The sequence below is a fragment of the Equus przewalskii genome, chromosome 26 (assembly GCF_037783145.1).
Source record: "Equus przewalskii isolate Varuska chromosome 26, EquPr2, whole genome shotgun sequence".
Lineage (NCBI taxonomy): Eukaryota > Metazoa > Chordata > Mammalia > Perissodactyla > Equidae > Equus > Equus przewalskii.
Window position 1 is genome coordinate 246774 of NC_091856.1, and position 26263 is coordinate 273036.

A 26263-nucleotide genomic window follows, 5' to 3' on the forward strand; every position below is an offset into this window, starting at 1 on the left:
CTGTGTTAACACTCCCAGTGGCGTCTGTAACTTCATGTGTCACACTCCCCATGGTATCTCTGACTTTGTGTGTCACACTCCACCTGTCATCTCTGAATTTGTGTGTCACACACCCCATTGCAAGACTGACTTCATGCATAACACTCCCCTGAGTTCTCTCTGACTTTATGTGTCACACTCTCCGTGTCATCTCTGACATCCTCTGTCTCCACCCTGGTGGTGTCTCTGACTTTAGGTGTCACACTCCATATGTCCTGCCTGTCTTTATGCGTAACACTCCCCATGTCATATCTGACTTTCTGTGTAACAATCCCCTGGTTCTTTGACTTCGTGCATAACACTCCCCCATGGGATCTCTGACTTCATGTGTAACACTCCACCTGGCATCTCTGACTTTGTCTGCAACACTTCCCCTGTCATCTCTGACATCTTGTGTAACACTCCTACAGTTGCCTCTGATTCCATGTGTAACAGACCCCCTGACGTTCCTGACTTGGATGCAACATTCCACGTGGTGTTTCTGTTTTCATTTGTCATATCATAACATTTGTGTCTGACCTTGTGTGTCACTCTCAATGTGGCATCACTGACTTCATGCCTAACACTTCCCTTGAGTCTTTGACTTTGTTGATAACACTACTTGTGGATTACCTGACTTCGTGTTTGATACTCTCCCTGGCAACTCTGAGTCTGTGTCACACTCTCCCTGTCCTCTCTGATTTTGGTTGTCACAATCCCCCTGGCATCTCTGTATTCGTGTGTAACACTCTCCCTGGTGTCTCTGACTTCGTTTGTAACACTCCACCTGGTCTTTGACTTCATTTGTATCACTTCCCCTAGCGTCTCTGACTCTGTGTGTCACACTCCCCTTGTGTTCTCAGACATCATGAGTCACTCTGCAAGGTGTCTCTGATTTAATGTGAACCACTACACCTGGCATCTCTGACATGGTGTGTAACCCTCCCCATGGTGTCTCTCATTTTGTGTGTAACACTCCCCCTGTCATTTTTGATTTTGTGTGTCACACACCCACTGGCATCCCTGACTTCATGTCTCACACTCCCCCTTGGGTCTCTGACTTCATGTGTCACACTAACTCTGGCATTTCTGACTTCTTGTGTAACACTCTCCATGGGCTCTCTGACATCATGTGTCACACTCCATCCAGTGTCTGTGATTTCGTGTGTCACACTCCTCATGGTATCTCTGATCTTGTGTGTCACAATCAACCTGGCGTTTCTGATTTTGTGTGTCACACATCCCCTGGCATTTCTGTCTTTGTGTGTAATACTCCCTGTGGCGTCTCTGACATCCTGTGTAAGATTTGTCCTGGTGTGTCTGACTTCATGTCTAACACTCCACTCGGTTTCCTTGACTTCATGTGTATAACTCCCCCATGGCATCTCTGAATTTGTGTGTAACCACTCCAAGGGATTTCTGACTTCATGTGTAACGCTCTCTATGTCATTATTGAATTCGTGTGTCAAATTCCAGTTGTCATCAAGGACTTCCTGTGTCATATTCCCCATGGCATCTGTGGCTTTCTTTGTGATAAGGTGACTAGTGTCTCTGAGTTCATGTCTAACAATCCCCCTGGCATCTCTGACTTCATGTATAACATGCTACATAGCATCACTGACTTCAGTGTTACACTCACCCTGACCTGTCTGAATTTGTCTGTCAAACTAACCCTGGCATCTACGACTTTGTGTATCACATTGCCCATAGCATCTTTGACTTTGTGTTTAACACTATCTGTGGTTTCGCTGACTTCTTTTTTCCCACTCCACCTTGTATCCCTGACTCCATTTATCACACTCCCCTGGCGTATCACACTTCCTGTATAACACACCCCATTGCATCTCTGATTTCGTGTTTCATACTCCCACTTGTGTCTCTGACTTCATACATCACACTCCCTCTGTTGTCTATAAGTTCGTGTGTAACACTCCCACTGGCATCTCAGTCTTTGTGTATAGCAAACCCCCTGGCATCTATGACTTTGTGTGTAACACTCCCTGTGGCATCTCTGACTTTGTGTGTCACACTCCTCCTGGAGTCCCTAACTTTATCACACTCCCCCTTGCATCTCTGACTTCAGGTGTCTCACTCGAGCTGTCATGTCTGACTTCGTGTGTCACACTCCCTGTGGCATCTCTAACCTCCTATGTAACACTACCCCTGGTTGCTCTGACTTCGTGCCTAAAACTCCCTGCCTCATCTATGTCTTCATGAGTAACACTCACCCAGGTACCTCTGAAGTTGTGCATTACACTCTTCCTGGCATCTCTCACTTTGTGTGTCACAGTACCCCTTGAGTTTCTGACATTGTTTGTAAACCCCACTTTGTTCTCTTTGAGTTCATGCATAACACTCTCCTGTGCCTCTCTCTTTCATCAGTCAGACTCCTCCTGGTCTTTGACTTCGTGTGTAACACTCATGCGTGGTGTCTCTGACTCTATGTTTCACAGTCCCCCTGTCATCTCTGAGTATGTTTGTCGCTGTATCCTGGTGTCTTTGACTTCATGTGTAACACTCCCCCGGTGTCTCTGACTTTGCTTGCAACACTCCCCCTGGCGTCTCTCACTTCATGTGTAACACTACTGGTCAACTTTTCCCTTCGTGTTTTACAATCCCCGTATTGATTCAGATGTCATGTATCACTCTCCTGCTGGTGTTTTTGACTTTAAGTGTAATACAACAAATTTTGTCTTTGACTTCGTACATAACACTCCCCCTGATGTCTTGAACTTCGTTTGTAACACTTCCCTTGGCATCTCTAACTTCGTGTGTAACTATCCTCATGTTGCCTATGACTTCATGTGTAACACTCCCCATGGCATCCCTGGCATCATGCTTAACACTCACCCTGCTGTCTTTGACATCATGCTTGACACTCCCCCTTGCCATCTCTGACTTCATGTGTAACACTCCTCTTGGTGTATCTGACATCATGTGTAACAATCCCCGTGGCATTTCTGCTGTTGTGTGTAACACTCCACTGTGGCATCAGAAACTTTGTGTGTAACACTCCATGTGGTATCTCTGATTTCATGTGTCATACTCTGCCTGGAATCTCGGATTTTATGTGTAAAACTCCACTTGGCATTTCTGAGATCATGTGTAACAATCCCCCTGGCTTCTCTGACTTCAGGTGTAACACTCCCCATGTCATCTGTCTTCATGAGTAACATGGCACATGTTGTCTCTGAGTTCGTGTGTCATGCTCCCAATGTCATCTCTGTCTTCATGCTTAACACTCCACCTGTCATCTCTGACTTCTTGCATCACAGACACACTGGCATGTCTAACTTCACGTGTAAAATTTCCCCCTGGTGTCTCTGGCTTCCTGTGTAACGCTCACCATGGTGTCTCTGATTTAGTTTTTCACACTCCCCATTGCCTCACTGACTTCTTGTGTAATACTCCCCATGGCTGCTCTGACTTCGTGTGTCACACTCTCCCTTGTCTCTCTGACTTTGTGTGTAGCACTCCCCCTTGTATTTTTAACTTCATGCATAACACTCCCCTGTGGCATCTCTCATTTCATGAGTAACACTCCACCTTTCATCTCGGACTTCATATGTCACACAACCCCTGTCATTTATCACTCTGAGTGTCACTCTACACTTGGTTTCTTTCACTTCATTTGTAAAAGTCCCAATGACATCTCTGACTTCGTGTGTAATGCATGTGTTGTCTCTGACTTCATGAGTAAAACTCCACATGGCATCTCTGACTTTATGCATAACACTCCCCATGGCTTCTCTGAATTAGTGCATCACAATCCCTCTGACCCATTTGACTTTGTGTGTAACACTGTCCTTGGTGTCTCTGGTATTGTGTGTAATACACTCCCTAGCATCTCTGACTTCCTGTGTCACAGTCCCCAAGGCATCTAAGACATAGTGTGTAACACTCCATGTGGCCTCTCTGACTTTGTGTGACACACACCCTGGCATCTCTGAAATTGTATGTCACATTTCATCTGTTGCCTCTGACTTCATGTGTCACAGTCCCCTTGGCTTCTCTGACCTCAGATGTCACACTTCACATGGCATATCTGACTTCGTGTGTAACATTCCCATTGGCATCTGTGATGTTTTGTGTCACAGTCACCATAGCATCTCTGACATTTTGTTTCACACTTCACCTTTGCTCTCTGACTTTGTGGGTCACACTCCTCATGGCATCTCTGATTTGTGTGTCAAAATCCCCTTATTTTCTCTGACTTCATGTGTCACACTCTACATATTGTTTCTCAAGTTATGTGTAACATACCGTGTGGCATCTCTGATTTCATGCATAACACTCCCTGTGTCATCTCTGTCTTTGTGTGTAACACTTCCCTCTGGTGTCTCTGGATTCATGTGTCACACACTGCCAGTCATCTCTGATTTTGTTTGTCACATTCCCCCTGTTGTCTCTGACTTCGTGTATAACACTCCCCATTCTCTTTGAGTTCATACATAATATTCCACCATGGTTTCTCTCTCATTGTACATAAAACTCCCCCAATTGTCTGAGGATTCCTGTGTAACACTCAGCAGTGATGCCTCTGACTTCATGTGTAACACTCCACCTGGTGACTTTGACTTATTGCCTTACACTTCCCCTGGTGTCTCTCCAGATTTTTTTTGTAATACTCTCCTGTCATCTCTGACTTCATGTGTAACACTGCACGTTATGTCTCTATCTTGGCATGTAAAACACCTGTGGCATCTCTGACTTTGTGCTTAATACTTTCCCATGGCATCTTCTACTCAGTAACACTTGCCCTGGCATCATGGACTTCATGTGTAATACTCCCTGTCGCATCTCTGACTTTGTGTGTAACACCTCTGATGCATCTCTGACTTCGTGTGCCACACTCCGTGTGTTGTCTCAGACTTCATGTATCACAGTGTCCGTGGGGTCACTGACAATGTGTCACACTCCCTCTTGTGTCTCTGACTTCGTGTGTAGCACTCCTCGCTGGTGTCTCTGACTTGGTGTGTAAAACTCCCAGTTGCATCTCTGACCTCCTGTGTAACAGTCACCCTTGCATCTTTGATATTGTGCATCAAACTCCCAATCGCGTTTCTGAGTTCACGTGTAATACTCCCTGTGGCCTCTCTTACTTTGTGTGTAACTCTCTCTGTGACATCACTGACTTCATGTGTAACACTCAGCCTGATGTGTCTGACTTCTTGTGCAATACTCCACCTGGTGTCTTTGACTTCATTTGTAACACTCCCCAGTGGCAACTTTGAATTTGCGTGTCATTCTCCACCTGACATCTCTGACGTTGTGTGTCACACTCCAGCTGTCATCTCTGACTTCGTGTGTGACACTGCCTTTGGTGTCTCTGACTTCATGCGTAACACTCACTCTGTTGTCTGTGATTTCATGCATAACACTCCCCCTGGTGTCTCTGACTTTGTGTGTAACACTCCCCCTTGTGTGTTTGACCCTGTGCTTAACACTCCCTCGTGGCATGACTGACTTCATGAGTAACACTTTCCCTGCTCTCTGACTTTGTGTGAAACACTTCCCTTTTTGTGGCTGACTTTGTGTGTCACACTCTCCCTGGTGTCTTTGAACTCGTGCATAACACTCTCCCATGGCTTCCCTGACTTCGTGTGTAATGCTCCCTGGGGTCTCTCTTACTTTCTGTGTAACACACTCCCTGGTGTCTTTGACTCGTGAATAACACTCCACTGTGGTGTCTGTGACTTCGTGTCACACGCTATCTGTCATCTTTGACTTTCTCACACTCCCAGTGATGTCATTGCCTTTCTGCATCATACTCTATCTGGTTTTTTTTTACTTCATGCATAACAAGCCCTCATGGCGTCCCTGACTTTGTGTGTCACAATCCACCTGTCATCTCTGACTTCAGGAGTCACCCTCCCCCTGTTGTCTTTGACATCGTGTATAACACTTTCTCTGGTGTCTTTGACTTCATTTGTCATACCTCCTCTGGCATCTATGACTTCATGTGTAACAATCCAACTTGTCGTATCCTACTTCATGGCAACACTTCAAATAGTCTCTCTGACTTCATGTCTAACACTCCTCTTGGAATCTCTGATTTCATGTTTAACTCACCCCCTGGCATCTCTGACTTCATGTGTAACAATCTGCATGATGTTTTTGTCTGATCCTGTGTAACACTCCACGTGGCGTCTCTGACTTTATGTGTAACAATCCCCCTGGCATATCTGACTTTATGAGTGTCACTCCTCATGTTGTCTATTGTACGTTACATGGCATGTCACATCTCTGACTTTGTGTGTCATACTCCCAATGTCATCTCTGTCTTCTTGTGTAAGACTCCAACTGTTGTTTCTCACTTTGTGTGTCACATTCCTTGTGGTGTCTCTGAATTCCTGTGTAACACTCTCCCTGGTCTCTCTGGCTTCTTGCCTAACACTCCCCCTGGTATCTGTGAATTCATGTGTAACACTCCCCATCATGTTAGTGACTTTGTGTGTGACACTCACCCTGGCATCTCTGACTTCGTGTGTATCACTCCCCCTGGTGTACATGACATCATGTGTAACACTCCACGTAGTCCCTCTGACTTCTTTTGTCATACAACCCTTGTCATCTCTGACATCCTGCATCATATTCCCCCGTGTCCTTTCTGACTTCATGCATAACACTCTGACTGTGGTCTCTGACTTCTTGCATAACACAACTCCTGTCGTCTCTGACTACATGCATCACACTCCCTCTGGCATCTCTGACATCATGTGTAACACTCCCATTGGTCTCTCTGAAGTCATGTGTAACACTTCACTCTTTTCTTTGACTTTTTGTGTAACACTCCCCCATGGCCTCTTTGAATTCATCAGTAACACCCTCCCGGGCTCTCTGACATCATGTGTCATACTCCCTGTGGTGTCACTGAATTCATGTGTCACACAAAAACTGTTGTTTCTGATTTGGTGTGTAATACTCCCCCAGTTGTCCCTGACTTTGTTCATAATATGACCCCTGGTGTCTCTGACTTCATGTGTAAAACTCCCCCTGCCATCTCTGACTCCACGTGTCATACTTGCCCTGTTATCTCTGACGTCGTTCATCACAATCCCCATGGTGTCTCTGATGTCGTGCATAACATTCACACTGTCATCTCTGACTTTTTGCTTAACACTCCCTCTGGCATCACTGAATTTGTGTGTAACTCAACCCCTGGTGTCTCTGTGCATAAATCTATCCCTGTCGTCTCTGACTTTGTAACACTCCCATGAGATGTCTCTGAATTTCTGTGTAACACTCCCTGAGTCATCCACGACTTAGTGTGCAACTCTGTCCCTGATGTCTCTGACTTCATGTGTCGCACTCACCTGTCACTTCTGGCTTCATGTGATACACACCCTGTGGTGTCTCTGACTCTGTGCATAACTCCCCCTGGTTTCTGTGACTTCGTCTGTAATACTCAACCGTGGAGTCTCTGAATTCATGTCACACTCCCCCTGTTGTCACTGATTTCATGTGTCATTCTCCCCTGTCTTCTCACCCTGGTGACTCTGACTTCATTTGAAACCCTCACCTTGGCCTTTCTCATTTCATATGTAACAATACACCTTCTGTCTCTGACATCGTGTGTAACATGGCACATTGCATCTCTGACTTTATATGCCACACTCCCCATGGCCTCTCTGACTTGGTGGGAAACACTGACCCTGGTATCTCTGATTATGTGTGCCACACATCCCGTCATCTTTGACTGTGTTACACTCTCTGTGGCCTCTGTGATTTAAGGTGTCACACACCACCTGTCATATCTGACTTCGTGTGTCACACATTCTGTTGCATCACTGATTTGAGTGCAACACTCACCTGTGGCATCTCTGATTTCGTTTCACACCACATGGCATCTCTGACATGCTGCATAACAACCCCCCTGGCATCTCTGACATTGTGTGCAACACTCCACCCTTGCATCTCTGACTTCGTTTGTAAACTCCCCCAGGAATCACTGACTTCATTTTAAGACTCCCTCTGGCATCTCTGCATTCATGTGTATCTCTCTGTGTGGCATTTCTGACTCCATGTGTCATACTCCCTGTCTTCTGGCTTTTGTGTCACACTCTGGTTGGTGTCTCTGACATTCTGTTAAACACTCAACATCGAGGCTATGACTTCATGTGGCACAATCCACCTGGTGTCTCTAACTTCGACTGTCACACTTCCCCTGGCATCTCTGACTTCATGCCCAGCACTCCCTGGGGCATCTGTGACTTCCTGCATGACACTGCCCCTGGCTTCTCTGACTTCATGTTTCACAATTGCCCTGGCATCTCTGACGGCCTGTGTAACACTCCCCATGGTATCTCTGATGTCATGTGTAACACTGCTCCTGGTGTCTTTGACTTCGTGCATAACACTCACCAGTGGCGTCTCTGACTCCGTGTGTAACACTCCCCCTTTGTCTCTGACTTCGTGTGTAACACTCACCCTGTCATCTATGAATTTGTCATAATGTTGTGTCTGACTTCGTGTGTCACACTCCCTGCTGCATCTCTGGTTTGGTATGTCACACTACACCGCTCATCTCTGACTTCATGTGTTAGTAATCCCCTTGTGTCTTTGACTTCATGTATAAACACTCCTCTTGACATCTCTGACTTTGTGCATCACAATGACCCTGTACTCTGACTTTCTGGGTCACGTTCTACCTGGCGTATCTGACTCTGTGTAACACTTCATGTGGAATCTCTAACTTTGTGGCTAACACTCCCCCTGTCGTCTCTGACTTCTTGTTCATTTCCCCATTGCATCTGTGTCTTCCTGTGTCACACTCCCTGTAGTGTCTCTGACGTTGTGTGTAACACTCCCCCTGTAGTCTCTGACTTCTTGTGTAACTCTCCCCCAGCATCTCTGATTTCAAGTGTAACACACCACCATTCATCTCTGACTTAGTGAATCACAAATCTCCTGTTGTCTCTGATTTCATGTGTTCACAATCTATCTGGTGTCAATGATTATTTGTGTAACACTCCTCATGGCATCTGTGACTTCGTGTCTAACACTCCCTCTGAAGTCTCTGACTTCTTGATTCACAATCCCCCTTTCACCTCTGAATTTGTGTGTAACAATCTACCTAGTGTCTCTCACTCTTTGTGTAACACATCCTCTTGGTGTCTCTGAATTTGTCTGTCACATTACACATTCGTTTCTGACTTAGTGGGTAACGATCCAACTGTTGTCTCTGACTATATTTATAATACACCTGCTGGCACCTCTGACTTCATGTGTGACACTCCCTATGGTGTCTCTGACTTCATCCATCACAATCACCCTGGCATCTCAGACTTTGTGTGTAACAATACCCCTTTTGTCTGAGTTCATATGTAACACACCCCTTCTCATCTCTGTCATCATATTTAAAACTCCACCTGGCATCTTTGAGCTCATGTGTCACACTCTCTTTTGTGGCTCTGACTTCGTGTCATACTCCCTCTTGTATCTCTGAGTACTTGCATCACACTCCGCCTGCCATCTATTACTTCATGTGTAACACTACCAATGCCATCTCTGAATTCTTGTGTCACACTCCATGTGGCATCTCTGACTTCATGTGTCACACTCCGCTTGGTGTCTATGACTTCGTATGTCACACACATATTGGTGTCTTTGACTTCCTGTCCACCATTGTCACTGGCCTTTCTGACTTCATGTGTCATACTCCCCCTTGCATCTCAGACTTCGTGTGTGGTAATCCCCATGGTATTTCAGAGTTAATGTGTAACACTCCCCCTTGCATCTCTGACATTGTAACAGTCCACCAGTCATCTCTGACTTCATGTGTCACAATCCTACTAGCATCTTTGACCTCGTGCATAATACCAAGGCATCTCTGACTTCACGTGTCACACTTGGCCTGGCGTCCCTGACTTCATGTATCATACTCCTACTTGCATGTATGACTTTGTGTGTAACACACACCATGGCATCTCTGACTTCCTGTGTCACACTCCCTTTGGTGTCTTTGACTTCGTGCATCACCCTCCTCCTGCCATCTATAATTTCATGTCTAACACTCCCGTGGGCTTCTCGTACTTCATGTATAACACTTCCCCTGGCATCTCTGACTTCACGTGTAACATTTTCTGTGGCCTCTCTGACTTCGAGTGTCACCCAGGAACTGTCTTCTCAGTCATCATGTGTCACAGGTCCCACGGCGTCTCTGACTTCTTGTGTAACGAACCCCTTGGTTTGTCTGACTTTGTGCACAGACTCCCCCTGTCACCTCTGACTTCATGTGTATCATGCCCCATTGGAATCTCTGACATAATGTGTAACACTCACCCCATTGTCACTGAGTCTGCATATCACAGTCCCCTTGGAGTCTCTGATGTTGTGGGTAACACTCCACACGCCCTTTCTGAATTGGGGTGCAATGCTCCCCCTGGTGTCCCAGACTTTGTGTGTAGCACTCCATGAGGTGTCTCAGACTTTGTATAGTAAACACCCTCTGGTGTCTCTATCTTCATGTGTAACACTCAAAGTGGCCTTTCTGTCTTCGAGTGTAACCATCCCCCATGGACTTTCAGACATCTTGTGTAACACTCACACTGGCATCTGTGATTTTGTCAAACTCCCTGACATCTCTGACTTTGAGTGTAACACTCACTGTTGCATCTCTTTGTGTGTCACAATCCACACTGTGCCTCTAACTTCATGTGTCACACTCTTTCTGGTATTTGACATTGTGTGTAACACTTGCCTTTGTGCCTCTAACTTCATCTGTCACTCTCCCCCTGGCGTCTCTGACATCGTGTCTGATACTCCCCGTGGAGTCTGTGACTCCATCTGTCACAGACACCCTGGTGTTCCTGACTACCTTTGTAACAGCACGCCTGACTTTTCTGACTTCATGTGTCACTCTCCTGCTAGTGTCTCAGACTTCATGTGTAATAATCGACCTGGTGTCTCTGATTTCGTGTGTAACACTCCCCCTGGCATCTCTGACTTTGTGCCTAAAACTGCCACTGGTCTCTGTCATACTGAGTAAGACTCCCGCAGGTGTCTTTGACTTTGTTCAAAACAATTCTACTGGTGTGTTTGATTTCCTGCCTGATACTACCCCATGGCAGCTCTGACTTTTTGTGTAACAGTCCCCATGTGGTCTCTGAATCCATGCATAGCACTCTCTGTGGAGTATCTAACTTCCTGTGTAATACTTGCCCTGGCGTCTCTGACTTCATGTGTCACACTCCCCCTTGCATCTTGCACTTCATGTGTAACACTCCATGTTGTGTCTCTGATTCACATTTCCCATGCTGCCTGGCATCTCAGACTGCATGTGTAACCCCCACCGTGGCATCTCTGGTTTCATTTGTAACTCTACTGCTGGTGTCTATGGCTTCCTGTGTAACACCACACATGGCATCTCTGATTGGGTGTGTAACAATCCCCATGGAGTCTCTGAATTCCTGTGTAACAAACTACATGACGTTTCCACCTTTGTGTGTCACAAAGCCCATGGCATGACAGATATCGTGCATAAGAATCCCCCATTTAATCTCTGAATTAATTTACCATAAGCCCCCTGTAGTCTCAGAATTTGTGTGTCACTCTCCCCCGTGTGTTTTTGACTTCGTGCTCATCACTCCCTAGTGTCATCTCTTTGTGTGTCACACACCTCATGTCAGCTCTGAATTTGAGTGTCACTCTCTACCTGGTGTCTTTTAATTCCTATCTAACATTCTCCTTGGTCTCTTTAACATTGTGTGTAACACTCTCCCTGCTGTCTCTGACGTCCTGTTTAACACTCCACCGTAGTCTCTGACTTCGTGTGTCACACTGCTCTTCGTGTCTCTGACTTTATGCATCACATTCACCATGCCATCTATAACATCTTGTGGAACACTTCCACTGGCGCTGACAACCTGTGTAACACTCTCCTTCACGTCTATGACTTAATTTGTAACAATTCCCCTGGCATCTCTCACTTTGTGTGTAACACTCAAATTGGTGTCTCTGAATTTATGTGTCACACCACACATGGCATCTCCGACCTTGAATGTCACACTCCCCCATGCGTCTTTGACTTCATGCATATCAATCCCCCAGTTGTCTCTGACCCCATGTGTAACACACAACCTGACATCTCTGCCTTCACGTGTAACACTCCACATGGTGTTTCTGACTTTGTCACACTCTTCCTGGCCTCTCTGACATTGTGTTTCACACTTCAGCTGTGGTCTATGACTTCCTGTATCACATTCCCCATGGCATTTGTGACGTCATGTTTCACACTCCCCATCATGTCTGACTTTGTGCATAACCCTTCCCATGTCATCTCTGACTTCGTGTCACACTCTCCCTTGTGTCTCTGACTTCGTGTCTCATACTCACCCTACCATCTATCATTTCATGTGTAACACTCCCACTGGCGACTCTGACTTTGGGTGTAACACTCCCCAATGCATCTGTTAGTTCGAGTGTCACAGTCTACCTGTAGTCTCTGACTTCGTGTGCCACACTCCCTGTGGCATCTCTGATTTCCCATGTAACACTCCCACTGGTGTCTCTGACTTCTGTGTAGCACAGCCCTGTGGTATCTCTGACATCATTCATAACACTCCCCCAGGCATCACTGACTTCATGTTTCACACTCCCCCTGGCGCCTCTGACCTTGTGTGTAACACTCCCACTTGTCTCTCTGACATCCTATGTAACACTCTCCATGGTGTCTTTGTCTTCATTTGGAACACTCCACCTGGTGTTTTGACTTCTTGCCTAATGCTACCCTGTGGCATCTCTGAATTCATGTGTAACAGTCCCCATGTCATCTCTGACTTTGTGCATAACTTCCCCCTGTCATCTCTGACTTTGTGCGTAACAATCCCTCTGTAGTCTCTGACTTCATGTATAATGCTCCCTGTGGTGTCTGTGACTTTGAGGGTCAAACTCAACTGGTCGTCTCTGAGTTTGTGCCTAACTCTCTCCCTGGTGTCTCTGACATCCTATGTCCCAGTCCCCATGGGGTATCTGTCATCCTATGTAACACTCCACATAGCACGTCAGACTTCATGTGCAACACTGCCCCTGGCATCTTGGGCTCTGTGTGTAACATTCCAACTTGTACCTCTGACTTCATGTGAAACACTCATCTTGGCATCTATGAAATAGTGTGTAACTCACCCACGTGGCATCTCTGACTTCATGTGTCAGAATCCCCATGACATCTCTTAATTTGTGTGTAACACTCCACCTTTCATATCTGAATTCATGTGTAACTCTCTCCCTGGTTTCTCTGACTTCGTATGTAACACTCCCCCTGTCGTTTCCGACTATGTGTGTAACACTACCCTTGTTATCTGAGACTTTGTGTATCACAGTCTCTTTGGCATCTCTGATTTCCTGTGTAACAGTGCCCCTCTGGTCTCTGACATCGTGCTTAACACACCCCATGGCATCTGTGACTTAGTTCATAACACTCCCACAATCATAACTGACTTCATGTGTAACACACCCCCTGGCATCTCTGACGTCATGCATAACACTCCATGTGGTCTCTCTTACTTCATGTGTCACACACCACTTTGTGTGTCTGACATCATGTGTCACACTCCCCCTGGCATCTGTAACTTCCTGTTTCACACTCCCCATGTTGTCTCTGTATTCACGTATAACACTCGCTCTGTCATATCCTACATTGTGTGTCACACTCCACCAGGCATCTTTGACTTTGTGTGTAACACTGCCCCTGGCCTCTCTGGTTCCATGTGTAACACTCCCCCTGGTGTCTCTGACTCCCTGTGTAACAATCCACATGGCATCTCTGACTTCATGTGTAACACTGTCCCTGCTGTCTTTGTCTTCATTTGTAATACTCAACGTGGCATCTTTGATTTCATGTGTAACTCACCCCCATGGTGTGTCTGAATTTCTGTGTCACAATCCCTGTGGTGTATCAGATGTTGTATGTAACACTTCCAGTTTCAGATATGAAATCATGTGTAAATCTCCCCCTGACATCTCTGACACTGTGCTTTACTCTCCTTCTGTCATCTCTGACTTTGTGCATAAAACTGAGCCTGATGTCTGTGACTTCATGCACAAAACGCACCCTGACAGTACTGACTTCTTATGTAACTCTCCCCTGGCATATCTGACTTCATGGGTAACACTGCAGTTTGTTGTCTCTGACTTCATGTGTAACACACCACCTGGCATCAGTCACTTCTTTTGACTCACTTCCACTATCATCTCTGACTTCATGTGTCACAATCCCCCTGGCATCTCTGACATCGTGTGTAACACTCCATGTGGCGTTTCTCACTTCAAGTGTAACACTCCCTCATGGTGACTCTGACTTCATGTCACAATCAACCTGTCATCTTGAACTTCTTGTTTCACATTCCTAGTGTCTCTGACTTTGTGTGTAACACTTGCTGTGGCACCTCTGACTTCATGAATCACACTTCCCATGGCATCTCTGATGTCGTGAGCCACACTCCCCATGGCATCTCTGACTTCATGTATCACACTTCACCTGGCATCCATGACTTCGTGTCTCACACTCCCCCTGGTGTGTCTGACTTCATGTGTAACACAGCCTGTGGCATCTCTGACTTCATGTGTCATACTCCCCCTTGTTTCCCTGAGTACATGCAACACATTCCCTCTGCCATCTATAAATTCATGTGTCACACTCCTGATGGTGTCTCAGGCTTCTTGTGTAACATTCATTCTGGAACCTCTGACTTCATGTGTCACTCTTCCTCTAGTGCCTCAAACTTCATGTGTCACACTTGCTCTGGCATCTCTGACTTCAAATATCACACACACTTGTGACTCTGACTTCCTGTGTACCACTACCCCTGGTGTTTCTGACATCTTGTGTCACATTCCCCCTGGTGTCTCAGATTTCCTGTGTAAAAATCCAACTTGTGTCCCTGAGTTCATGTGTAACAGTCCCCTTGCATCACTGACTTCATGTTTAACACTCCAAATTGCATCTTTGACTTCATGTATTATAGTGCCCCTGGCATCTCTCACCTCATGTGTAACAGTCCACATACCCTCTATGACTTTGTACCACGCCCCCTGGTGACTGTACTTGTGTCACAAACCCCATCTCTGACTTCCTGCCTAACACTAGTGGGATTGTGAAGCAGGAAGTCAGAGACACTAGGGGGAGTGGTACACATGCAGTCAGAGATGCCAGGAGGAGTGTTACAGAAGAAGTCAGAGAGGGCACATGGTGTGTCACAAAGAATGAGAGACTCCAGGGAGACTATGACACATGAAGTCAGAGAATCCCAGGGAGCAGCCCTGACAGGAAGGCCAACACTTGTCTCCAGTTTCTCAGCTGTTCCCTGGGAGGGCACCCAGGCAGGTGTTGATCAGGGCGAGCAGTGACAGCATCTGGTGAGGCTTGCTGCTGCTGCTCAAGGCCTGTCAATTTTCAGGGTGTCACTTCCTGATCCACACAGGAGTAATTGCTTCCTCTACATCTAGGGGCTTACTTTTAGGGTGCAAGGGGGTGTCACTTCCTGATCCATGCAGGGGTAATTTCTTTCTCCACATCTAGGGGCTTACTTTCAGGGTGCAAGGGGGTGTCACTTCCTGATCCATGCAAAGCTAATTGCTCCTTCCACATCTAGGTGCTTATTTTCAGGGTTCAAGGGGGTGTCATGTCCTGATCCATGCAGGGGCTGCTTCTTCCACATTTAGGGGCTTACTTTCCAGGGTACAAGGGAGTATCACTTCGTGATCTATGCAGGCACTAATTGCTTCCTCCACATCTAGGGCCTTACTTTCCTGGGTGCAAGGGGGTGTCATGTCCTGATCCATGCAGGGGTAATTGCTTTCTCCACATCTAGGGGCTTACTTTCCAGGGTGCAAGGGACCCAAGTTGCTGCCAGGGCCCCTGGAATGCTGCAGACCCAGTGATTTGCATCTCAACAGCTGCAGATGTGGACAGGGGCAATGCCCTAGCAGATCTTCCCACATCTGTAGTCGATGTGGCTCTGCGTGGCCTAGGAGAGCAACTGTGGACTGGCCCTGCTGCCACAGGGGATCAGAACTCGTCACTGTCTCACTGGTCTCTGGGCCTGCAGGCCAGGAGACACTCACACTGGTCAGTGTGCTGCCCTGGGGCAGACGCTGCAGCTCAGTATGGGGCAGGAGGAACTGGATGGCCTGCTGGATCTTCTGGGGCCACCCCAGCATGGTGAATCAGCCTGGTAATCAACCCCTTCTGAGGGTGGAACCCAGCAGCTTTGGGCATGCTCCAGGGAGACATGACCTCCTTCTCAAGGACTGAAATGGGCTTCCCCAAACAGGTGGGCCCCTGGGTCCCAAGGGACAGGTCACAACATGTCTCCTGGTTCCCTGCATCTACAGAGGTGTTGTATGGTTCTCTGCATCTACAGAGATCTCGGGGCACCAGCTGGCAAGCCCCACCAAAGTTGGAGCTGCCTTTGCAGCAGGTGCCACTCCAACGCTTCACCCTTGTTCAGAGCAGGAAATGGGACATTGATAGGGCTTGTTGAGAGTCAGCTGGAGAAGCTCAAATTCAGGAATGTGGGAAGAAGGTGGGCTAACTGTGGTGGAGGAAATTTCAGACAGTAGGGAATGAAGAAGAAATCATTGAAGTAAAGGGACTGGGGCTCCCCTTGGTGCAGAGATCTCCAGGGGCAGGCCAGGGATTCACTGTGCAGGAAAGAGGAACCATAGAAAGGTAGCTGTGTTTCTCCTGCAGATGGCACACCAAGGCCCAGCGGGTCCCCCAGGCAATGGACAGAGGCCACTTAGAGACTGAAATGTGGTCGACGGTAGAGCCAGAGCCATGCAATTTGGGCCTTGCTTGTAGGGGACTTGCTCTGGGTCCAGAGTGGATCCTTCAGAAACCCAGAGAGTTTGAGTGACTGGCTGACTTCCCATGAGCCCCAGGTCAGGGAGACAAAAGCCCATCTTTCAACAGAGGCCTAAGAGGTGCCATTCATGATTAAAGAAATGATGGTTTTCCCCTCAGGCATGGAAAATACTTTGGGCATGTGATATAAGCTGCCATAGGAGCTCTTCCATAGATCTTGGGAGCACTCCGGTGTAGAAATGCATGCATTTATATACCTGCCCTTAAAGATACCTCAGGGCATTGGGGACATAGGAACAGCAGGTGAAGGGAGTGCAAGGCCATGGGGGCTTTGAGGGTCTTGAGCTCTGGGTTCAGGGAAAGAAAGGGACTCAGGTATTCAAGGGCTGCTGACCTGGTTTCTCCAACACACATTCAGAGTTGCTCTTCCTCTTGCCCTGCTGCTTCACAGGGGTCCCAGGCTTCTCAAGGCTTGAAGAAGACAGAGCTCCAGTGTCCCATGATATATCTGGCACTTGAGATCCCTGCCCCAGGTCCCAGGGTGGCAAACCCTGACTCTGCTCAAAAGAGAGATGAGACATGGACAAAATCTCTGGGCAAGAGGAGCCCTGCGATGGCCCCGGTGACATGGGGGGGAGATCAGGGTTCTTACCCACCAGCAACTGCTGGATCTCCAGAGCCACAGCATTGCAGATGGGGCACGAGGGGTCTGCACACAGCAGGCACTGCACACTTCCCTCCTCAGGAAGCCAGCCCTGGCTGGGAAGGGAAACACGGCAACCATTTTTTCCTGATGGAGTGACATCGGCGTCTTTGGAAGAGTATGCCCTGGAGACTGGCCCTGCCCTCCCCCGGTCCTGTAAGCCCTGGGGTATGCACCCCCTGGGGTTTACCCATCTACTTTTCTTCCTAGGACAGTGCCATTTGGCAAGTCATGGTGGGCTGGGCAGAGGTTCTGGGGCTCGTGGGGTAGGATCTCAGATAATCCATGGGTGCACAGAGCCATGAGAGACTGGGGGGTGGGGTGAGTTCACTGCTGACCTGTGTTGAGAAGCTGAACCAGGAGAAGGGAACAAGGCAGATGGTGGGTGGTGGCCAGCTGATGGGGCATCACCAGGTCCATCACCAGGTGGAACCTGGAATCAGTCTTATTTGGGGCTAAGGAGGCCACAGCCTGGTGTTTAGTATTTTCAAACTGTGGGAAATGAGGTCCTTTTGGGAACTCTGCCTTCCGGGGACTATGGGGTGTCCCTGCTGCTGTCCTCAGCATCTCCTGGGAGCCAATCCCATTCTCTAGAGATCTTAAGAAGAGGGTGAGATGACAGGCTCCTGTCTGAGGGCTGTCCCAGGAACTGGAGCTCTTGAAGACAGAACCGGAGTAGGTAAGGTCAGCAGAGTCCAGCCAGACTCCAAGGGGTCTGCTCTTGAAAGGGTGTAGCTGAAAGAGAACATGACAATGATGACGCATTCATGCACTTATTTATCATTCTCTTGACCGGATAACTTGTCTTGTGGCTGAGTGCAAATCCACGTAGGGTCTTACACGAATTACACACTAGTGAAATCCTGAATTCCAGGACCACTGTGAGCCCAACCCAGGACAGAACTGGACACTCCTCCCTCCTGAGACATCTGACCCCTTCTGCTCCGGGACCCTCTTGCTGCAGCCTCTGCTGTGTCTGGCTCCCTCCCAGCCATGATCCTTCTCCTCATCCCTGCCCCTGACCAAGCAGAGAAATCAGCACAGGCCAGGCGAGGAGCTGGGAGATGGCAGAGAGCAAGAGATGACCTTTTCATGACAGAGAGCAGCTCCATGGGCCTCTGAGCTTCTTCCCTGGAAAGTCTCCCAGCTGAAAAATGAGGAGACAGTGTTACACGGAATCGGAGAGAATTCAGGGACGTCCTAGAGGAAGCTGACAGCCTTTGAATGAGAAGAGACTGGAAACACCAACAGTCAGTGCTCTAAGGCACGACTGCAGACGACTTCACCAGTTATGATGCGCTGTCCCGGCCCTAATCTCATCCGATCTTCACAACCACACTGTGAGTGAGGCAGGAGCCTCAGATGCCCATTTCATGGATGACAAGGCTGAGGGATGAAGTGACTTCCACAGGGTCATAAAACAAGTAAATGACCACAGTTAAGGATTTGTGCCCTACTTCCTAATTTCTCACTCCCGGGGAGTAAGGTGGAGAATTTGGGAACATTTTCAGCCTCTGATTTCCCACCCAAGAAAGTCTTCCGGGAGAATTTGTCAACTTGGGGGGTCAGAGCCTTCAGTGGTGACAGCGCCCAGCTGCCGGCACCAGGGGTCATAGAGGGACCAGATCCAAGGGACCCTCGGCCACGAGCAGGGGAGTCAGGGCAGAGACCAGGACTTTACCTCGTGACGTTCTTTCTTGGCCCCTTTGTTTGAGTCTCTGGTGACACTTGAAGACAAAAATGTGAGTGCATGAGGCTGGGGCACCCTTTTCTTTTCACGTCTAAAATGAGACACAACCCTCAAATGTTTCCCAAACTTCTTCTGTGTTCCAATTTTATACATTCTCCCACCTTTCTTTTCCCTACTCTACCTTTTCCACCCCTTCACTTCCTTTCTCTGCTTATTTCTGATTCATTTCGAGGCTCCCGATACCTCCACCCCCATTCCCTGAACAAGTTCTGCGGGGAGATCAGAATCAGATAGGAGCAAAAGGGGAACAGATGAACGGATGGGTGGTCTGGTAGACGAAGAACATTAGCCACTCACAGCCCTCAATGTCTACCAGCCAGAAGGAGGAGCCATATTTGGGGCTGTTCTGCGATCCAGTGAGGAAACTCCAGTAAAAAAGCACGGGGTAAGGGTAACAAGAGAAAGTGAGGGGATAAATCTTGTTTGGGGCTGAATTGGTTAAGTCATAGTCATAGTGTTTCCCTACCTGGGAACAGCTCCTGGTAGGTCCCAATCTTAATTCTCGGTATCTCTTTTTCACCTGCCACATAATTAATGCAATAATGATGATGGAGCTGTAAGTGTATAAGGGACGTCCAGCATCCCACAGAACAAAGGTGGGGCTCAGCATAATCTAAGCCTCACTAGCCATCCTCTCCCTAGGCTTTCTGGGTCTTGGAACCTAATGCCTCCACATTTGAGAACTTGTCATCCCCGCCTCACAGAGGATGCAACCAGAGTACCAGACTGAGAACAAAGCCCTCCTGTTTCCCAGGGCACGCACAGCATCACCGACCTTTATCTGTCCAGGGAAGCTCATGTGACTCGGTGTTAAGATGAGGGTGACTGGTTGTCTGCATGGGTCTCAGAGCCTGGGCCTAAAGGTGCCAAGGTCACAGGCAGCATACACTCTTTCATGTCTCTCTAGTCCCTTTACCCTGATGGCTCAGCTGTCTCCTTAAGACCATAGTCTGGCATCTACCCCAGATAACTGAGTCTTTATGAATGCTGCATGCCCTATAAGAGAGAGAGTGGCTAGGCCAGAGGAACTCCATGACCTACATCACCCATGCTGGGAAGGTAACTAAGACACACACAAGAGGATGGGGCACACATTGTCTTGTGAAGTCTTAGGAAGTGGAGGTTCTGACGTCACAGGTAGTAAGGTGGGCAGTATCGAGAGGTTCAGGAAGAGGACCACGTCCAATGTGGGAAGGAAAGGACACAGCTGCTGGCCTCTTAAATAGCTTCCTAAGAGTTAAATAAGGACTCCTTTCAGCCTGTGGTCAAGCTTGAGACAGGTGAGAAGAAACATAAACAGTGCCTTCCATCGAGGCCCATGGTGAGGCTCACTTCTGAAGCTGGATTTTCCAGAACGGCCTCTACAGATCTTAGAGCATCCTGCCCACCCATGGAGATGGGTTATTGGTGAGGCTTTTGATTAAGGACCACAAACTTGTGGCTCTTCAGTTGAACCCACCATAGTTGCAATGTTTGGCTGAAAGTTTTATGAAAATCTGAATTTGAGCACCTTTAGGCAGGGCAAGCTTTTTTCTGTTCAACCTCAGTACCCACCGCCCCTGTGTCCACCGATCCACATGTTAATGTTAACTTCATGGCCCTGTTGACACTGTGATTTGCCTCCAACACTCCAGGACTTTGGATTTTCCTTAAGAAGTTTTTGCCCTGATCAGAGCGGTCCCACAGCCCCAAAATTCTTTTTTTTTTTTTAATTTGGCACCTGAGCTAACAACTGTTGCCAATCTTATTTTTCTTCTTCTTCTTTTTCTCCCCAAAGCCCCCCAGTATATAGCAGTATATTCTAGCTGTAGGCCCTTCTGGTTGTGCTATGTGGGATGCCGCCTCAACATGGCCTGATGAGCCATGCCATGTCTGCACCCAGGATCCAGTGAAACTCTGGGCCGCCAAAGCGGAGTATACAAACTTAACCACTCAGCCATGGGGCAGCTCCCACCCCCAAAATTCTTAGGCTCAAAATCTCTGAAGAGGCTATTTGGTCCTTCCCCCAGCATCCAGTCCACCACTGAACACGTGTGGTGAACACTCAGTCTGTGCTCATCCCTGAGCTCGGCAGGGTCAAAGATACAAAGACATTTGTGTTATCTGCCTGCTCTCAAGACACTTAAAAATCTAGTTTCAAAGACAAGACTAATTCACATGAATCAAGAACAAACCTTCCCAGGGGCTGGGGAAGAAAGGGGTAGGGAGTTATTACTTAATAGGTACAGAGTTTCTCTTTGGGATGATGAAAAAGTTCTGAAAATGGATAGTGGTGATGGTTGCACAACATTGTGAATGTAGCTAATGACAATGAAATTTACACTTAAAAACGGTTAAAATAGTAAATTATATGTTAAGTATGTTTAACTACAATTTAAAAAACAAAAGGCAAAAAAAAGCCAATCATTAGCATGAGGGATTTCTTGCTAGCTATAAAGAAGAATATTCTGAAAATGATTTGACAAGGAAATGGACTGATGAATATTTTTCTTAAATGCCCTTTAATAGAGAGCAAAATGAAACCAAAACGGATCCTTGCATTTAAGATCATTTAAGAAGAGTCTCAGTCTGAAGACGGGATGAATTGGAGCCAGTTCAACATGTTTCCTGAACTTGCAAATTCTGTAATACGGGAAGGGGACGACTCCTTCAGCCAAAGAGCACTGAATGACAGGTTAACAAAAATCAGTTAAAAAGCAGCTCGCAGCAGCTTCTTAGAGGCAGGTCAATATACCCACAGAGCAGCTTGAATCTTTCGTTAATTCTGTTGTTCCTACCCTCCCTGCCCCGGCCTCCTGCAGCTGCTGCTGCAACAGTTCTGGCCCCCGTGAGCCTGAGCCAGTGGGCCTGCATGGTGCTTGGTGTCCTCCTCCCCTGGGCTGTGACATCTATGACGTCTTTCTCATAGGTCCAGCGTCAGGCATCAAGCGTTCGGCCATCCCCAGAACCTTAGGGTGGGACTGTCTCCCTCACCAGTGGGATGAAGAGAAGGTGAGCAGAACATGGCATCTCCTACCCCACCAGCTCCTGCTTCCTGCAGCTGCTGCTGCCCTCTATGCCGCTGCCACAGCTCGCAGTCTCCCATTAGCCTGACCTCCTGCCCAGGCCAAGCCATCAAGTTCAGACCTCGCGCCTGTTCCAGCCGGTGTACTATTTACCTCACAGATTACCCACAGTCACCAAGAGGATGACACGAAGCTGTCAGAACCTTCTGCTGCAAACTTCTCTCCAGCCTCTCATGCAGCCCTGCCTCAGAGCTGGGGAGTTAGAGCCAAGGACAATCTTACGCCCTCCTGCAGAGCAGGCCTCGAGTACAGGCTTGTTACTGGTGTGTTTCTCACTGATGGAGGGTGCTCATGTGGATGGGACGGCGGGACCAGTGTCTTCCTAAACAAGGGCACATTCACGTCGTGAACACACTGTCTGTCACTGTTAACCGTGTGGCCTGGATCCTCCCATTTGTCCTTCCTGATTCATGGTTTACAGCAAACAGCAAACAGGGAAAAGAAGGACCTAGAAAGCCTCCATGGACTGTGGAGGGCTACACAACTATAAAGGGCTCACATCCATTTATTTCCAGGAAACTCGCTAAAGCCAGACCCTGCTTCCATGACAACACAACCGCGCCACAATTACCGTAATGGAGTTTCTTCAGGAAACTGTTCACAGTTGCTGATTCGTGTGTACCGTGGGTCACCTCACACCCCACAAAGGAACATCCCGACACACATGCCACTGACGTGCTTGTCCCTCTGTACAAGCCTTGCAAAGGAGCTGTGCTGCATCTCATTCACAGAAAGTATTACCCAGCACCTTAGATGTGTCAAGGCACTGGTGATGGGGCAGCATGGTGGCTGTTATTCAGCAGCAGTGCTTTTATATTTGAGCATTTTCATTCATACCCAGGAGCTGAGATCTCCAGGCAGCTGGACAGGAAGCTCCAGAGTAGTGTCAGGGACAAGACCATCAGCGCTCACACAGCCGGTCACTCGCTCACAGCCAGAGGCACTAGAGGGCAGCACTGCCCACCCAGTGCTCCTAGTCCAAGGACTGAGTGACGCGAACTTTCAAAGGCCGTCTGCTCCAGTGGCTCTCAGTCCTGGCCTCACATCAGAATCACTGGGAGACATAAAAATGTGGATTTCCTGGCCTCGTCCCAGACTTAATGAATCATAATCTCTAGGCGCAGGGTCCAGCAGTCTATATATTAAATATCAAAAATAATCCTCAATGTGAACATACATTTTTCCAAAGATATACAGATGAACAACAGGCACATGAAAAGATGTTCATCATCACTAATCGTCAGGGAAATGCAAATCAAAACTACAATGAGATATCATCTTACATCTGCTAGAATGGATATAATCACCAAGATAAAAAACAACAAATGTTGGAGAGAGTGTGGAGAAAAAGGAACCCCACTACACTGCTGGTGGGAATGTAAACTGGTGCAGCCACTAAGGAAAACAGTATGGAGATTTCTCAAAAAACTAAAACTGGAAATATCATATGACCCAGCTATCCCACTACTGGGTATCTATCCAAAGAATTTGAAATCAACAATTCAAAGAGACTTATGCACCCCTATTTTCACTGCTGCATCATTCGCAATAGCCAAGATGTGGAGGCAACCCAAGTGTCCATCAACTGACGAATGGATAAAGAAGATATGGTGTATATACACAGTGGAATACTATTCAGCCATAAAAAAGACAAAATTGTCCCATTTGCAACAGCATCGATGGACCTTGAGGGTATCGTGTTAAGTGAGATAAGCCAGATAGAGACAGACAAACACCATATGATTTCACTCAAGTGTGGAAGATAAACAAATACATGGACAAAGAGAACAGATCAGTGCTTACCAGAGGGGACAGAGGCTGGGAGTGGACAAAAGGGGTAAAGGGTCACATATGTATGGTGACTGACAAATAATAAAGTACAATGGAAATACCCAATGTTATAAATTATTAGAACATCAATTAAAAAAATTAAAATAGTCCTCAAGCAATAAAGCATGGGCTCTGGGTTTGTATTTCAAGGTAATTGGACTCCAAAGAGCAACACTTCTTTTTTTCCCCTAGTTTCGTTCAGACATAATTGACATATAACATTGTATTAGTGTAAATAATAATTTGATATGTATATATTGTGAGATGATTATCACAATAAATTTAGTTAACACCCATCACCTCACATAGTTACAATTTTTTTCCTTGTGATGAGAACTTTTAAGATCTACTTGCTTAGCAACTTTCAAATATACAGTATTGTTAACTACAGTCACCATGATGTGCATTAGATCCCCAGAACTTATTATGCTTATAATAAGCTTATAACCGGAAGTTTGTACCTTTTGACCACCTTCACCTATTTCCTCCCTATCACCACCCCCTGCTTCTAGCAACCACCAATCTCTGTTTTTATAAGTTCAGGGTTTTTTTATATTCCACATATAGTGAGATCATACAGTATTTGTCTTTGTCTGTCTGACTTATTTCACTTAGCATAATGCTCTCAAGGCCCATCCATATTGTTGCAAAAGGCAGGATTTCCTTCTTTTTATGGCTGAATAATATTCCATCTTATATATATGTATCAACTCTTCTTTACTCATCCATCAATGGGCACTTAGGTTGTTTCCACATCTTGGCTATTGTAAATAATGCTGCAATGAACATGGGGGTTATTCAGAGATATTGCTCTGAGAGAGTGAGTTTTTTTCCTTCAAATATATACCCAGAAGTGGGATAGATGGATCATATGGTAGTTCTATTTTTAAATGGATAAATTCTTCAAAAGACACAAACTATTAAAACCTCCTCAAGAAGAAATAGATAACCAGAATAGCCATATATCTATTTAAAGAGCATTTGTAGTTAAAATCTTATCACAAAAAAATTCATCACAAAGAAAATTCCAGGCCTATATTTCTTCACTGGTGAATTCTACCAAACATTTAAGGAAGAAATAATACCAGTTATACACAAATTCTTCCAAAAGTTTGAAGAGAAGGGAATACTTCTCAATGTTTGAGGACAGCATAGCCTTGACACCAAATTCAAACAAAGACATTACAAGAATAGAAAACCACAGACCAATGTTCTTCATGAACACTTATGCAAATATTTTAACAATATTTTAGCAAATCAAATCCAACAATATATAAAGTGTGTAATACATCACAATCAAGATAATTTATCCCAGGAGTGCAGGGTTGGTTTAACACTCAAAAACTGATCACTGAAATTCACCATGTTAACAAAGTAAAAAGGAAAACCATATGATCAGCTCAATAGGTGCAGAAAACGTATTTGACAAAATCCAACATCCATTCCTCATAAAAACTGTTAGCAAGCTTGAAATAAAAAGGAACTCCCACAAACTCATAAAGAACATCTAGAAAAAACTTACATACTACGGTGAAAGACTGAATGCTTTCTGCTTCAAGATCAGGGACAAGGCAAGAAGGTCTATGCTCAACAGTTCTTTTCAACATTGCAATGGAGGTGCTGGCCAGTTCAATCAGGCAGGAAAAGATATAAAAGGCATCGTATTGAAAAAGAGGAAGTAAAACTGCCTTAATGTGCAAATAGCATGCTTGTTTATATCGAAAATATTATGGAATCTATTAAAAAGCTAATAGACCTAATAAAGGAGTTAAGCAAAGTTGAAGGATACAAGAGCAATGTATAAAAATCAATTGGATTTTTATGCACCTGCAACAATCAGAAATTGAAATTTTTAAAAATATCATTTACATAGCACCAAAAATATGATAAACTTAGGAGTAAATCTACCAGAAGATGTAAGAGACTTATACATTAAAAAAATACAAAATATTTCTGAGGAATTTTAAAGACTCCATAAAAGGAGAGATATACTTTGTTCATGGGTCAGAAGACTTAATATCATTAAGATGTAATTTCTCCCCAAATTGATCTACAGATTCAATGCAATCCTGGCAGTTTCTTTTATAGAA

At 46.4% G+C, this 26263-nt stretch overlaps 1 long non-coding RNA gene across 1 annotated transcript; it reads right to left on the minus strand.

The window, feature by feature from the left end:
• Positions 1-18249: 18249 nt before the first annotated feature.
• Positions 18250-25901, minus strand: LOC139079630 (uncharacterized). The gene is made up of 3 exons (XR_011533394.1): positions 19745-25901; positions 19210-19255; positions 18250-18675 (listed from the first exon to the last, which is right to left on the minus strand). It is a non-coding gene; the product is annotated as an uncharacterized lncRNA (long non-coding RNA).
• Between the last annotated feature and the right edge of the window lie 362 nt (positions 25902-26263).